Source organism: Melanostigma gelatinosum, assembly GCF_949748355.1.
Source record: "Melanostigma gelatinosum genome assembly, chromosome: 3".
Classification (NCBI taxonomy): domain Eukaryota; kingdom Metazoa; phylum Chordata; class Actinopteri; order Perciformes; family Zoarcidae; genus Melanostigma; species Melanostigma gelatinosum.
The window spans coordinates 19,802,197-19,814,292 of NC_136636.1; the positions used below are offsets into that span (position 1 = coordinate 19,802,197).

Sequence of the window (12,096 nt, forward strand, 5' to 3'; positions counted from 1 at the left end):
GTCGCCCCACACTGAGCCTCTTTAATAAGACCACAGCTGGAGCTGGCTCAAAGCGGGAGACAGAGGGAGAGGGAGGGCCGGATGGCAAGCGTTATCGCCGCCGTCACCTGCTCCCCTATAAAGCAATTTGTTATGGAGTTGTCATTGTAAAATCCATACAGGGTCAAAGACAGGGTCACATGTAATGAGGATCCGAGTGTCGCTCCAAATCTAGATATGACATAACTGCAGGACAAACAGCTGGGCTTTGTGTGTGTGTGTGTGTGTGTGTCTGTGTGTGTGTCTGTCTGTCTGTGTGCGACACAGAATAAGAGTGGAGAATGCCCAGTGACAGAAAGGACAGGCTCAAAGCCTACAACACATTAGCTGATATATGTTGTATTGTACACAAAGTTATATGCATTTATTTGTTGTTTAAAAAAAAGAAAGAAAATAAATCAGTCTTTCCTTAGAAAGAAAAAGTGTAATTTGAAAATCCGTACAGGTTGCATTCACAAACACACTATTCCATTCGCGGCCCATGCTGTGGTATTTTTAGGCAGCCACATTGTTGCTGACCTTTACGTGGGTCTCTAACTAACACCCCTGGATTTGCACTGATTCAAATGACCTCACGCTCTCACACGCACACATACTGTATGCACCCAGCTTCTCTTCAGCGTCTCTCTCTACCTGCTGGACACACACACACACACGCACACACCCACACACACACACACACACACACACACACACACACACACACACACGCACACTGCACCGCTGGGTGGCTCACTGAAGTCGCAGGGACACAGGCCAGAAGTGTCCTTGAGACCGATCCATGAGACAAACCTGTTTCTGGATCGAGACTGTTGATATGAGCTGAACCACAAACATGCACTCCGGTGGCATTACACGAGAGGTTCAAATGCTTGGAAGTGGTGTGTGTGTGTGTGTGTGTTGGGGGTTATTTACTCTGCCCACCCCGAGTCATATGGCATGAAGGCAACTTTTTAGAACGTATTGTTCATCTTAGGAAAAGGAATATATCTGGCCTCATGCCAAACTTGGAGAAATCAGGCTTTACTTCACATGCCAGATCTACAGTATAAGACATGTGAAAAGTCAATCGCTATGTAAATGTAAGATGCTACTCTATACTGCATGTGGAGTTGTATCTTTAAACAAGTTACATGGGACACAAATCTGGTTCCAGACAGATAAATTACAAGGACAATGTATTTTCTCCACCCTTTTTCCAACCTCAAAATGAACTGGAGGAAATTCACATTAAAATCTGTCCTCGTACTGTATCTTCCAGTCCATTGTGATATACTGTATCGGGCAAGTAGAGCTGCAGGGTGCATCATTCCAGCATCGACATTGCGATACGAGTACGCACAACGGTCACATCGCAAAACTCACACACGTCAACTTCTTGCAGCTTGACACAAAAGGGAAAACTTCCAGTTCTCAATTACCATGAATAATCCAGTGTTTCCCATGAATTACCTGCAGCCTATAGGCCCACCACGGCCTCATAATGTATATATTTTTACACTTCACAACAAAAGGGTGGCTGTCCACTAAAGCACACAATTGTTCATTTTGCTCTCAAAGTGCACCAGATCCATACATTTGAAATGAAGTCTTTTTACCAAATAGTGTCATTCTGTTTCTTCTTCTCCAAACAGAGGGTCTTATGACAGGTGGTTTATGTTGTACATATTGTAAAATGCCTTGTAGATATATTTGAACTGACCGACTAAACCTTTTGGCAACTTTTCATGAAAATGATTTAGATTTCTCGACTGCAATCTGCAGGTATTTACAATTGTGGAAGTGATTTTTAAAGTGTTTCTTGAGCCAGAAATCTTAGACATCATACTGGACCAGCGGGCAAATGAACCAATGTCTGAAATGCCCCCTGGGAAGGATTACCTATCTCTATGGAGACACTAAGTTCCTGTTTCATGATGTGTCAAAGCACGAAAGCTTGACCCCTCACAGCTGAAGGCTCCCTCAACACCGATGACACAAAGGGACAACCGATACCTGCCTCATTTGTATTCATCGGAAACACCAATGTTGGGTCTAGTGATTCCATTTGTATCAATACTATTCATAATCTCTGTGAATAAAGTATGTATTTAACATGGATGCCCGAGGAGGCTCTTTGTTTCAGTTGCACAACTTCCAATGAAGTGTGTTATGCACAGTCCTAAAGGGTTCCGGACACAATATTCCTGTTAGAGAAATACTCCTATCATAAAATGAACGGCACAAAATGCCAAGGCATAACACAGAGAAAAAGCCCACAAATGTTTTAGAGCTATAATGACATGGTAGGGGAGTGCAGGCACATATTAAAGGAATATCACTGTGCGAGGCTGTGTTGGAACGGTTGTCCTGAAATGGCAACAAGTTGGATACGTTGCTCCGTAGATATCCCGGGCAGGATTACTTTCCATCAAACTAAATATATACATCTCCTGCCCTGCTGTCTGTTGGTCTACATACCGCTATTTGTCATTTTCAGACAAAGGGGTGGAGGGAGGGGAGAAGGGGGGGGGGGGGGGGGGGGGGGGGGGGGTCACAGACAGCTGAGGCACTGGAGCGGAGCGCTGCGCGTCACGGTGCGCATCTTCATTCCTGGCTGCAGGAGGAAAGGTGCGCGTAATGATCCACGGAAACGGTTCTTCCACTTGACGCGCCTCTGATTTAAGCGACCTCGCCACCGTGTTAAACAGCATCGGATTTTACCCCCCCCCCCCCCCCCCCCCCCCCCCCCCGCAGCTTTAATGGTATTACATTCAGTGCGCAACAAACTGTGGAGAAAAGTTGAATATTCAATTATTGCTGATACAAGACCGTTGGAGACATCTGAGACGGGACTTATTCTGCTCATGATCACCGACGCGACTGCAGATTATGGATACAGAAGGAAAATCTGCTTGGCTTTATTAAAATGTTGACCGGTGGAGTCTTAAGCGCTTTCCTTCCACGTGAAGCTCCTTTTGATCCCAGATGATGGACGGCAGACAAGCGTCAAGGACTTTCACACCTGATTGTGCAGCTTTTGCCAACACATGAAAGGAAGAAACATGTTTTGTCTGATGAAGTCTCGGAGCGTAGCACACAGCAGCAGGGCTATGGGAAGCAGAAATAGGAGAAAACCCCAACATCACTCCAAACCCATCAAAATTTACTTCATTTTTATTTTGCTCCTGCTGATTTTCACGCCGAGAGTGGATTCATCGTGGTGGTGAGTGAGCTCTTTACAGCGCGTCTGCTGATGTTTAGATCAGTTTAATTTACAAGCACGATGTATTTGTTGTTAATTACATAAACATCTATAACACGAATAGCCTGAGTTCAGTTATAGAAAAGTTTATAGAAAAGGATTTTGATGGAAAGACTAAATGTTTAGATTCTACTCTCAAATTTACCATTTCCACGAATGTTTCAGGTATAAAGATGGAAAACGGTCCGGTCTAATTTTCTTTGACAAACATGATCTAAAACTGTCATCTTGATAAAGGCACGTTTTGCCGAAAGAAACTAAAACAATTTAGTTCAACATTTATATCCAATAAAACCTCAAAATGGAACACATTCATTTTAGGTCACCTCTGCATGGGAATTTGTTCTTGTTTTATTTTTATACATTTTTTCAACATCAATGCAAAGTGAAATGTTTGGCGCAGTAATGTGTGTCATGTGTTCATTAAGATGAATGGTGTTGGGGGGGTTGGGGGATCTCCCCTATCCATCCATCTTGCCCGAAGCAAGTGGCAGGTGCTGGCACTGGAGCATGAATAAATGCCCCTTGATGATAATTCTCTTGAGGTTTTAAATGCTCAGAGGTGAAAAAAACAAAACATGGAGGATATGCACCCCCTCATCCCACCCACCTGGAGTAGTTGGTCTCATGTGTCGGCCACACTTACAGAAATTGTATTTGATGTGTGGCCAACTATTTAACCAACCGCAGAGAAGCAGTTCTGATTCTACGTTTTCTTCCTTCATGTGCAGCCTTGCACCCCCCATAACAATTAGCCTCTGTTTTACAAGATGGATTTAGATTTTAAAAAAATGCACCCTTTGTAAATAACGACGTGAATGGTAATTTCCCAAGAGAGACAAAAGCATACGTTATCATATTTTCCATTGTGCAATAATCCCTTTTGCAAATACATTATGAAAAAAATGCAATTAAATCACTGACAAATTCCAGAGAAACCGAGAGAGACACAGAGCAGGAGAGTCTTGGAAGCTTGGTGTCGAGATGATTAATACTTATTTAATCCTGGTTGATATTGTTAGGGCCTATTTTTAACCATTGCGATAATGTAGATGAGCCCCATGTGCCTTTGCTGCACAGGACCCACTTCCCTCTCCCTTTCTGTGCGCGTGTCCTCTCGGTCAGGGGTCTTTTGGCACAGCCGGCATGTACAACGCACAATAAACACAAGTAGTGCTTCTGCTCTGCTTTACTGCTCAGGCAGATAGTAGCAGTTTGAACGGGACCGGGACCGGGACAGCCATAACGGGAGTGGAAAATGCCTGCTACGTCCGTTTCTGTCTCGGTGGCCAGGCGACACAAATGTGGCTGCGATTAGGGCCTATAATGATATCCGGATGGAGAGTGGAGCGTTCAGGTTTAGGGAGGGGGGGGGGGGGGGGGGGGGGGGGGGCAGGAGAAGGGTGATGGGGGGAGGGGGGGGCTGCGCCTGCATATGGTTGATCTGTCTGGCAGTGAGGGAAAGGCCTGAGCGGTCACTTGCACTGTTGATGACTGTCCTCTGTTGATAAGAAAGCTCCCCCCAGTGTCACAATACCACCAGCATGTGATCCGCCCTTTTAAGAGTTGCTACAAAGTACGGGATTATGTCTGAATGGAGCAGGAAGCAAGAAGGCCCGTCACAGGCAAAGAGATGCTTTTCACTGAACGTGAGGAATTTAATAATCTCTTCCACGTCCTGAATATCTGAATCTCGACAAGACAAAGCCAGCAGGAGGCCAATCGGGTAATCTCGATTTAAAAGGACAAGTTCGACATTTTGAGGAAATAACTTGATTTGCTCTCTTGCCGAGAGACTGATGAGAAGATCTCTCTGGTCTATAAGCTAAATATGAAGCCACAAACAGCAGCCGGCTGACATAGTTTAGCATAAAGACCGGAAACAGCCAGCCTGGCTCAGTCCAAAAATAACAGAATCCACCTCCAATCACCGCTGCATTTCTTTAACACATAGTATCTTGTTTGTGTACTACAAAAAGAAAACACTACAAAAAGTGTAAAAAAGTGAAATTGCCACTTTACAGAGGGCTGGGGGGTGCGGGCCGGCTCTTGTTTCTGGCCATTTCTTGGTCAGGACAAGGACCTCGTCCCTCCTAACTACAAAGTTGGAGTTCATCAGGAATTTATGACGGATAAAATATCTCACAGTGGGTCAAAAAAAAAAAAAAAAAAGTTCAACAAACCAGTGACAAAATGTCTGCAAAATCGCCATCGCTGACAATAAATAAAACCAATACAATTTATTCCACAATTGCAAATGAGGTAACCATCTTGCAACAAGGCACAAACACGACCAGATCCCATTCTACCCACACTGCGTGAACCCCTAACCCTGATGACATCATCGTGGGCTACTTTCTCAGACTCGACACAGCCCCTCCAGAGCCACACTGCAGTGATCCACTTTGCACAGGCTAAGGCGTGTGTAGGCCCACATGACGAATAAACACTACGTGTAACATTGGTGGACTGCCCCTTTCACCTATCACGATCAACACCGTGTCTTGCAGGTACATCGGAGCGCTGGGTGCTCGGGTGATCTGCGACAACATACCCGGCCTGGTGAACAAGCAGCGGCAGCTGTGCCAGCGGCACCCGGACCTGATGCAGTCCCTCGGCGAGGGAGCCAAAGAGTGGATCAAAGAGTGCCAGCACCAGTTCAGACACCACCGCTGGAACTGCAGCACGCTGGACCGGGACCACACTGTGTTTGCCAGGGTGATGCTGCGAAGTGAGTCTGCACTGTGTGTGACGGGGGCTTTCTTCATGTGTGGTTCCTTGTGCGTGCGTGACAGCGGTTGTTTATGTCAGAGACACTCGAGTTAATCATCCTTGTAAATGCCTCTGCTGTTACCGGATAAGCAGAGAATTAATAGGTGTCTTATTAAATCAACTCGTTCCTACAATTCAGACTGAAAGAGAAAGTGGTGGATTTTTTTGTTTTTGTTTTCACCCTCTCTGGAATGAGGGAAGATTGGGAAAGTGGATGTTCTCCGAAAACAAGTAGCAGATCGAGAGATCCACACTGGTGATGTATAAACAGTAATAGGAGATGTAAATATTTGGGTAGATGTCTCTGGCAGCCAGACAAAGCTTTACTCCCTGACATATCGCCTGTGTCCTGCTTCACTGCGTGAGCAGGAATGAGAGCAGGAGGTGGGTGGGAAAGCCAGACCAAATAACCCCCAACATCTCCTCTTGTCTGAAATGAAAACACAGCCCAGTGACTGAGAAAGCTGCCATCTGTGCAAAATAAAAAAGGTGAAAAGAGAGTGAGGTGGACTGGTGTTATAGCCAGCATGCTTCTACTGGACCATCCACCATAAATGGAATGATTGTTGTGCTCCTGCTGGCAGAAAAGCTGCTTTACTGAGCAGCAACACGGTGAACTAAAAGAACAACTTGAATCCTACCAAAGAAAGCAACAAAACCAGTTGTGGTGCGGTTTACGTTAACGTTTACGACACTGTCAAAATGAAAAGTGTCAGTAAGAAAATCTGCAAACAAATTCTAAATAACGCATTTTCTGAAGGATTTCATTACAACACCTCTCTTTCCCGCGCACCCAGGCAGCCGCGAGGCAGCGTTCGTGTACGCAATCTCTTCGGCAGGCGTGGTCTACGCCATTACCAGGGCCTGCAGTCAGGGGGAGCTAAAGATCTGCAACTGCGACGGCCACAAGCGAGGGCGAGCCAGCGACGACAGGGGCGTTTTCGACTGGGGTGGCTGCAGCGACAACATCAACTACGGCATCAAATTTGCCAAGGCGTTCGTCGACGCTCGAGAGAGGATGGTGAAAGACGCTCGAGCGCTGATGAACCTGCACAACAACCGGTGCGGACGGATGGTAAGCAGCAGGGGTTGAATTGGGATTCATTACATGGGAGGGCTCTGTGGCTTCGGTAGGAGAATATATTTTTCATAAACAAGCTATATTTTGATGCACTCTGACTCCTTAAAACATTCAGAGTACATGTCTTAAACGTCAATTATGATATATTATGGAGGAAGAGAACTTAAAGCAAACTCCAGTCAGAGGGAAGCAGAGCTGATCACACCTACATCATGCCGTGGGCAACATCATATAGGCTTAACACCCTGTCACCTTTGACCTCTGCTCTAGGCAGTGAAGCGCTTTATGAAGCTGGAGTGCAAGTGTCACGGGGTCAGCGGCTCCTGTTCTCTGAGGACCTGCTGGCTGGCGATGTCTGACTTCAGGCGAACGGGAGACTACCTTCGCAAGAAGTACAACACAGCCGTCGAGGTGACCATGAACCAGGACGGGACGGGCTTCATGGTGGCTGACAAGGACTTCAAGGGAAGCACCAAGAATGAGTTGGTGTACGTCGAGAACTCACCAGATTACTGTCTCACGGACCGCTCGGCAGGTGAGTGAAGAAAGGAAGAAATGAGGTTTTTGTCGTTGTGGAGTTTGATCGTTATTTTCTTGAAATAGTGAACATTTCTATTGATACTGCACATGAATAACAAGAGGGCAATAAAGACTGTCGGACAACGGTGGCTGTACATTTACGAAATGATACACTACTCTGAGCTCAGTGCGCTCATTCAAGATCAAGATCATTTTCAAAAGGGTTCGTTAACTCAAGTTACGCAACGTTTGCGTCCCTTTTGGTTTTTAGCCTTGCTTAAGTTTTGAGATATTTGTGAGCTTAGAAATCCAGTAAATATGTATTTACATAAAAAAACATAACATAAACAAACAATGTTGTATAAAGAACCATTGACTTTGTTTTGTAAGAATTGTAACCAAGATATGTACTGAGACACTTGTCAGTGCCCTCTGGTGGACAAACTACGTCACCGTTTCTAAATTCATGTAAATTCAATGTATAAATAAGCCGATATCACCAAACACACTGGCATGGCTCTACTTTTGAGTTTCCCCACCAGAATTCTGTCATCATCCCAACACATGACAGGTCATCAGCCCTTTAAAACACCAACGTTTATCTGATAAAGCCGACGGCTTCTTCTCTTAGCCGACATAATGTCCCGGGTACCTTGAAATATAAAACTATTGTATGTGGTAGAGATGATCCAAATCCTGCTCATAAAGTCTGGATTGAGACATCCCCAGTATGTGGAATAATTCATAATGAAGACATATTTTATTCAGGTCAGCAAAACACCGTCAATCTATATTCTCAGATTCAGTGACACATTTTTGTGTTCAATCATTGATCAGTGTTCAAACAGGTGGTTGGTCACTTGGACAAGCTCTGAGAATCCACTGGCGGCTTGCATTCCTACACAGCTTACCGTTCAATGATTTGACCTTTCACATCCCCTTTAATTCCTAGTGTTTGCTTTACCTTGTTAAGCTCTGTCTCTCTCCTCCAGCCCAGCCCCCTTCAATAGAGCGTGAAGGAGTTCACTAGCTCACTGTTAATAGGTTAGGTAAGGTAGCGTAGTGCACATGTGCAAGGGGGACATGAAGGTACCACCGGATTCTCCCACTGCTCCCTGCTGTTAGCTTGGTGGCAGCTTGACAACTGAGGGGTAATGGAGGTGTGTAAAGGCCGTCTTTCCTTGTTAGAAGGTGATCTTAAAAAGAAGCTGATGACCCTCCTTCGCCACTAATCTCCATTGTATAGGAATTCATAGCCTAAGGATACATGCAGGCTTATTTTTCAAATCCTTCCTTTGGTCAGTGTTCGGCTCCACTCCCTGGAGCCTGAGGGGAATAGCTCCTCTTATCCTTTTTTTCTTTGCTTCAGGGACGCTCTGTTATTAGACATGGCATTTGATCTTAGGCTTAGATTTTACACCCGAGTGCGTGGACATCTTTGTGTTTGTTCTCCGAGACTGTTCTGTCAGCGTGTCTGTAAGCCGATACCCTGCCGAGGAGTGTGGAAATTCCGCTTTGGAAAAACTGTTTCAGTTTTCGGCATCAAAAATATTCACCGTGCTGTTCAGAGGTGGTCAACTGCCAACGATTAGCAGTTCTGGACATCTACAGTATGTGCTCACTGGAGGTTTTCCAAAAAGGAATTAAGTTGAGCTGATATGTGACTCGGACAAACAACCACTGAAGAAGAACAGTGACGATAGAGTTACTTATGTGCAATAGAAAAGGTGCATGTTGTTCACACTTCAAAAAATAGAGTTCTGATTCCTTTAAAGCGGCACTTATCACTATTTTTGTAACGCCACTGGATTAAATATTCATGTGTCGTGCGAAATCACCCATCCCTGCTGTCCCCCCTCAGCTCTACAGAGCGTTACAGCCTCTCTCACCTTTATATTCTGTCTCACAGGCTCGGCTCATGAACCTCATTTCCAGGAGTAGCATGCATCCGTTTTCAGCACAACACTCAGATACTCCAGAGAGACAGAGTTAGCAAATGGCTCGTGGACATTTAGTTTTGTGTAGCCTGACTTATCTCCACAGCGCTGTGTCAGCGCTAAAGAAAGGTGTGGAACCACACATTATCTTTCTGGTATCGGGGGGGAAACGCTCTGGCTTGTTCGTAACCGATCACAATCGTCTTGGGCACAAATGCAGAGACGGTGCTCTTGCTAAATAGTTAGCGGGAGAATGCCAGCTGAAATAGGAGGCCAATGGCAGCTTGTACCCAAAAAAAGAAATGCAAATAGCGAGATCAAATGTCTGCTATTACGTTATGTCAAAGCAATTTGTATGCAACCACAGCTCAACCAGAATTTTGTTTCTGTAACACAAAAAAGACACATTTTTTAAACATTAAAAAGCTACACAACTGTACTTAATTGTTGGTTAAAATGGTTTTAGGGTATGGCTGTAATCATGGTTTGTCTAGTTTTCACGTTAATAAAAACTTTTATTAACGTGAAAACATTAAGCTTATAGGAATAACACTCATTTTCCAATGTAGCATACATTTTTTTCAGACTAGAAATGTATATTTTCATGTATTAATGCGTGCTGCGCTGGTAAAGGTCTGTCAACCAAATGAGATGTTTCACTATGCCAGAAGAAAACGATGATTTACTCTCCAATGCATTCTTCTTCACAGGCTCCTTGGGCACAGCAGGCCGAGTGTGCAACAAGTCCTCCAGAGGCACAGACGGCTGCGAGGTCATGTGCTGTGGGCGGGGCTACGACACCATGCGCGTCAAACGTGTCACCAAGTGCGAGTGCAAGTTCAAGTGGTGCTGCTCCGTGGAGTGCAGCCACTGCGAGGACTTGGTGGACGTTCACACCTGCAAGCCCCACAAGCGGCCCGATTGGCTGGACATCACCTAACGAGGAAACCTGACCAATCACAAGTCCCGATGGACGGACGCAACAACCTGCTCGCTAATGACTGCATCGTATTATGGGATATATAATTGGGATCTCTTAACTGTTGTACCTCTCCGGCTTTTGATCCTGTTGATGCTTCATGAAGCAGAGACTACACGTTGATGCTAAACTGGAAATTCGGCCCAGTTACTGATTGTGTGCTGCTTTAACAAGTGCTTTTTTTTAAGATAAACATTGAATCTTTGATACAAAACGGCTGAATATGTTGTATTGTTCTGTTGTAAACGCACCCTTGTTTGAGGCAGAGGTATGAGGTGATGTCTGCTTGTTTTATAGAGTGCTAAGACGGTGTGAGAACACGACATCCTACTCATACCGATGATCATATTTACAGTAATATTTAGCCTGAAGAGAGACACATAAGGAAAGAAAGACGGAGAGATCTTTGGAGGTATTGTAAAAACACTGACATTGTGTCATTTAAAATGATATCATTGAATGGTACTGCAACAAATCATTTCAAATACAAAAAAAGACAATTGCTGCTAATGAGTGCAACTCTAACAAAGCAGCAAACAGTCGGAGGGAGCTTGTGAAAACGTTCCTACTCGGATAAGATCAAATAATCACACTGTGAACCGGAAGGAACCGCAAACAGAAGAACGTTAAAGTGGCTGCATACTTTTGAGGAGGTTCCCGGGAGAGAAACGACGGACGAAGCAGGAACAATGAAGCGGCATATGGACTTCGGAGTGGTGTCTGAAACATTTTCCATACAGTATCCCACATATTCTGTCTGCAATTGGTCCAGCACACTCTGGCTGTGCTTCCTGATGGAGAACTTTATCATTTCTACCTCTGGCTCTTTGTCTTTGTTTTCATTTTGTTGTGTTTTGCCGCTACTCCGACAGCTTCAAGCAATTGTCCTCAGACCGTGTTCAGAAAGACACCGCCCGTAACCCCCCCCCCCCCCCCCCCCCCCAAAAAAGAACACAGCCCCCATATACATTTCAATTTGGCTACTCTGTCAAAAAATGCAACATTGTCTGGTAAAAACATTGTGTAGGCCAATCAAATACATTGTACTATGTCGATGACTCACACCTTCACCTGATGATCGTCATGCAGGACGATGTTTTTGACGCGATGGAATCCAAAGTTGTCAAATCCAGTGCAATAATATTCCAAACTGCTGTGCAGTGATTCGGTGTCTGGTGAGTCCTAAAACTCATGGATTTATCAAATAAACTGACGGGAGGAGGCCGACTGCGCTGTTGCACACCTACAGTATTAAATATTGTCTTATATATATATATACACACAGTAATTGTTAACAATCATAGGACATTATTTAAAAAAAAACAGCTGATGTTTGTTTTCATTTAACATCCTATAGTGCCACCAAACATGTAAACTTCAGTCATATAACATATTATAGTTCCATACTATTTTATAAATCAGGTTTTTAATTTTGTATATTGCCATTTGGTTCTCATTCCTTTTAGGGCCATTGCAACAACTACTACTACTACTACTACTACTAATGTAATACCGTACATCGCCG

The 12,096-nt window shown here is 44.6% G+C and overlaps 1 pseudogene across 1 annotated transcript; it reads left to right on the plus strand.

Annotated features, from left to right (window-relative positions):
- The first annotated feature begins 3,006 nt into the window (after nt 1–3,006).
- On the plus strand, nt 3,007–10,817 carry LOC306775169 (protein Wnt-2b-A-like; annotated as a pseudogene). The gene is made up of 5 exons (XR_013773152.1): nt 3,007–3,244; nt 5,794–6,014; nt 6,853–7,130; nt 7,407–7,671; nt 10,303–10,817. The product of XR_013773152.1 is annotated as a protein Wnt-2b-A-like (transcript).
- The last annotated feature ends 1,279 nt before the right edge of the window (nt 10,818–12,096 follow it).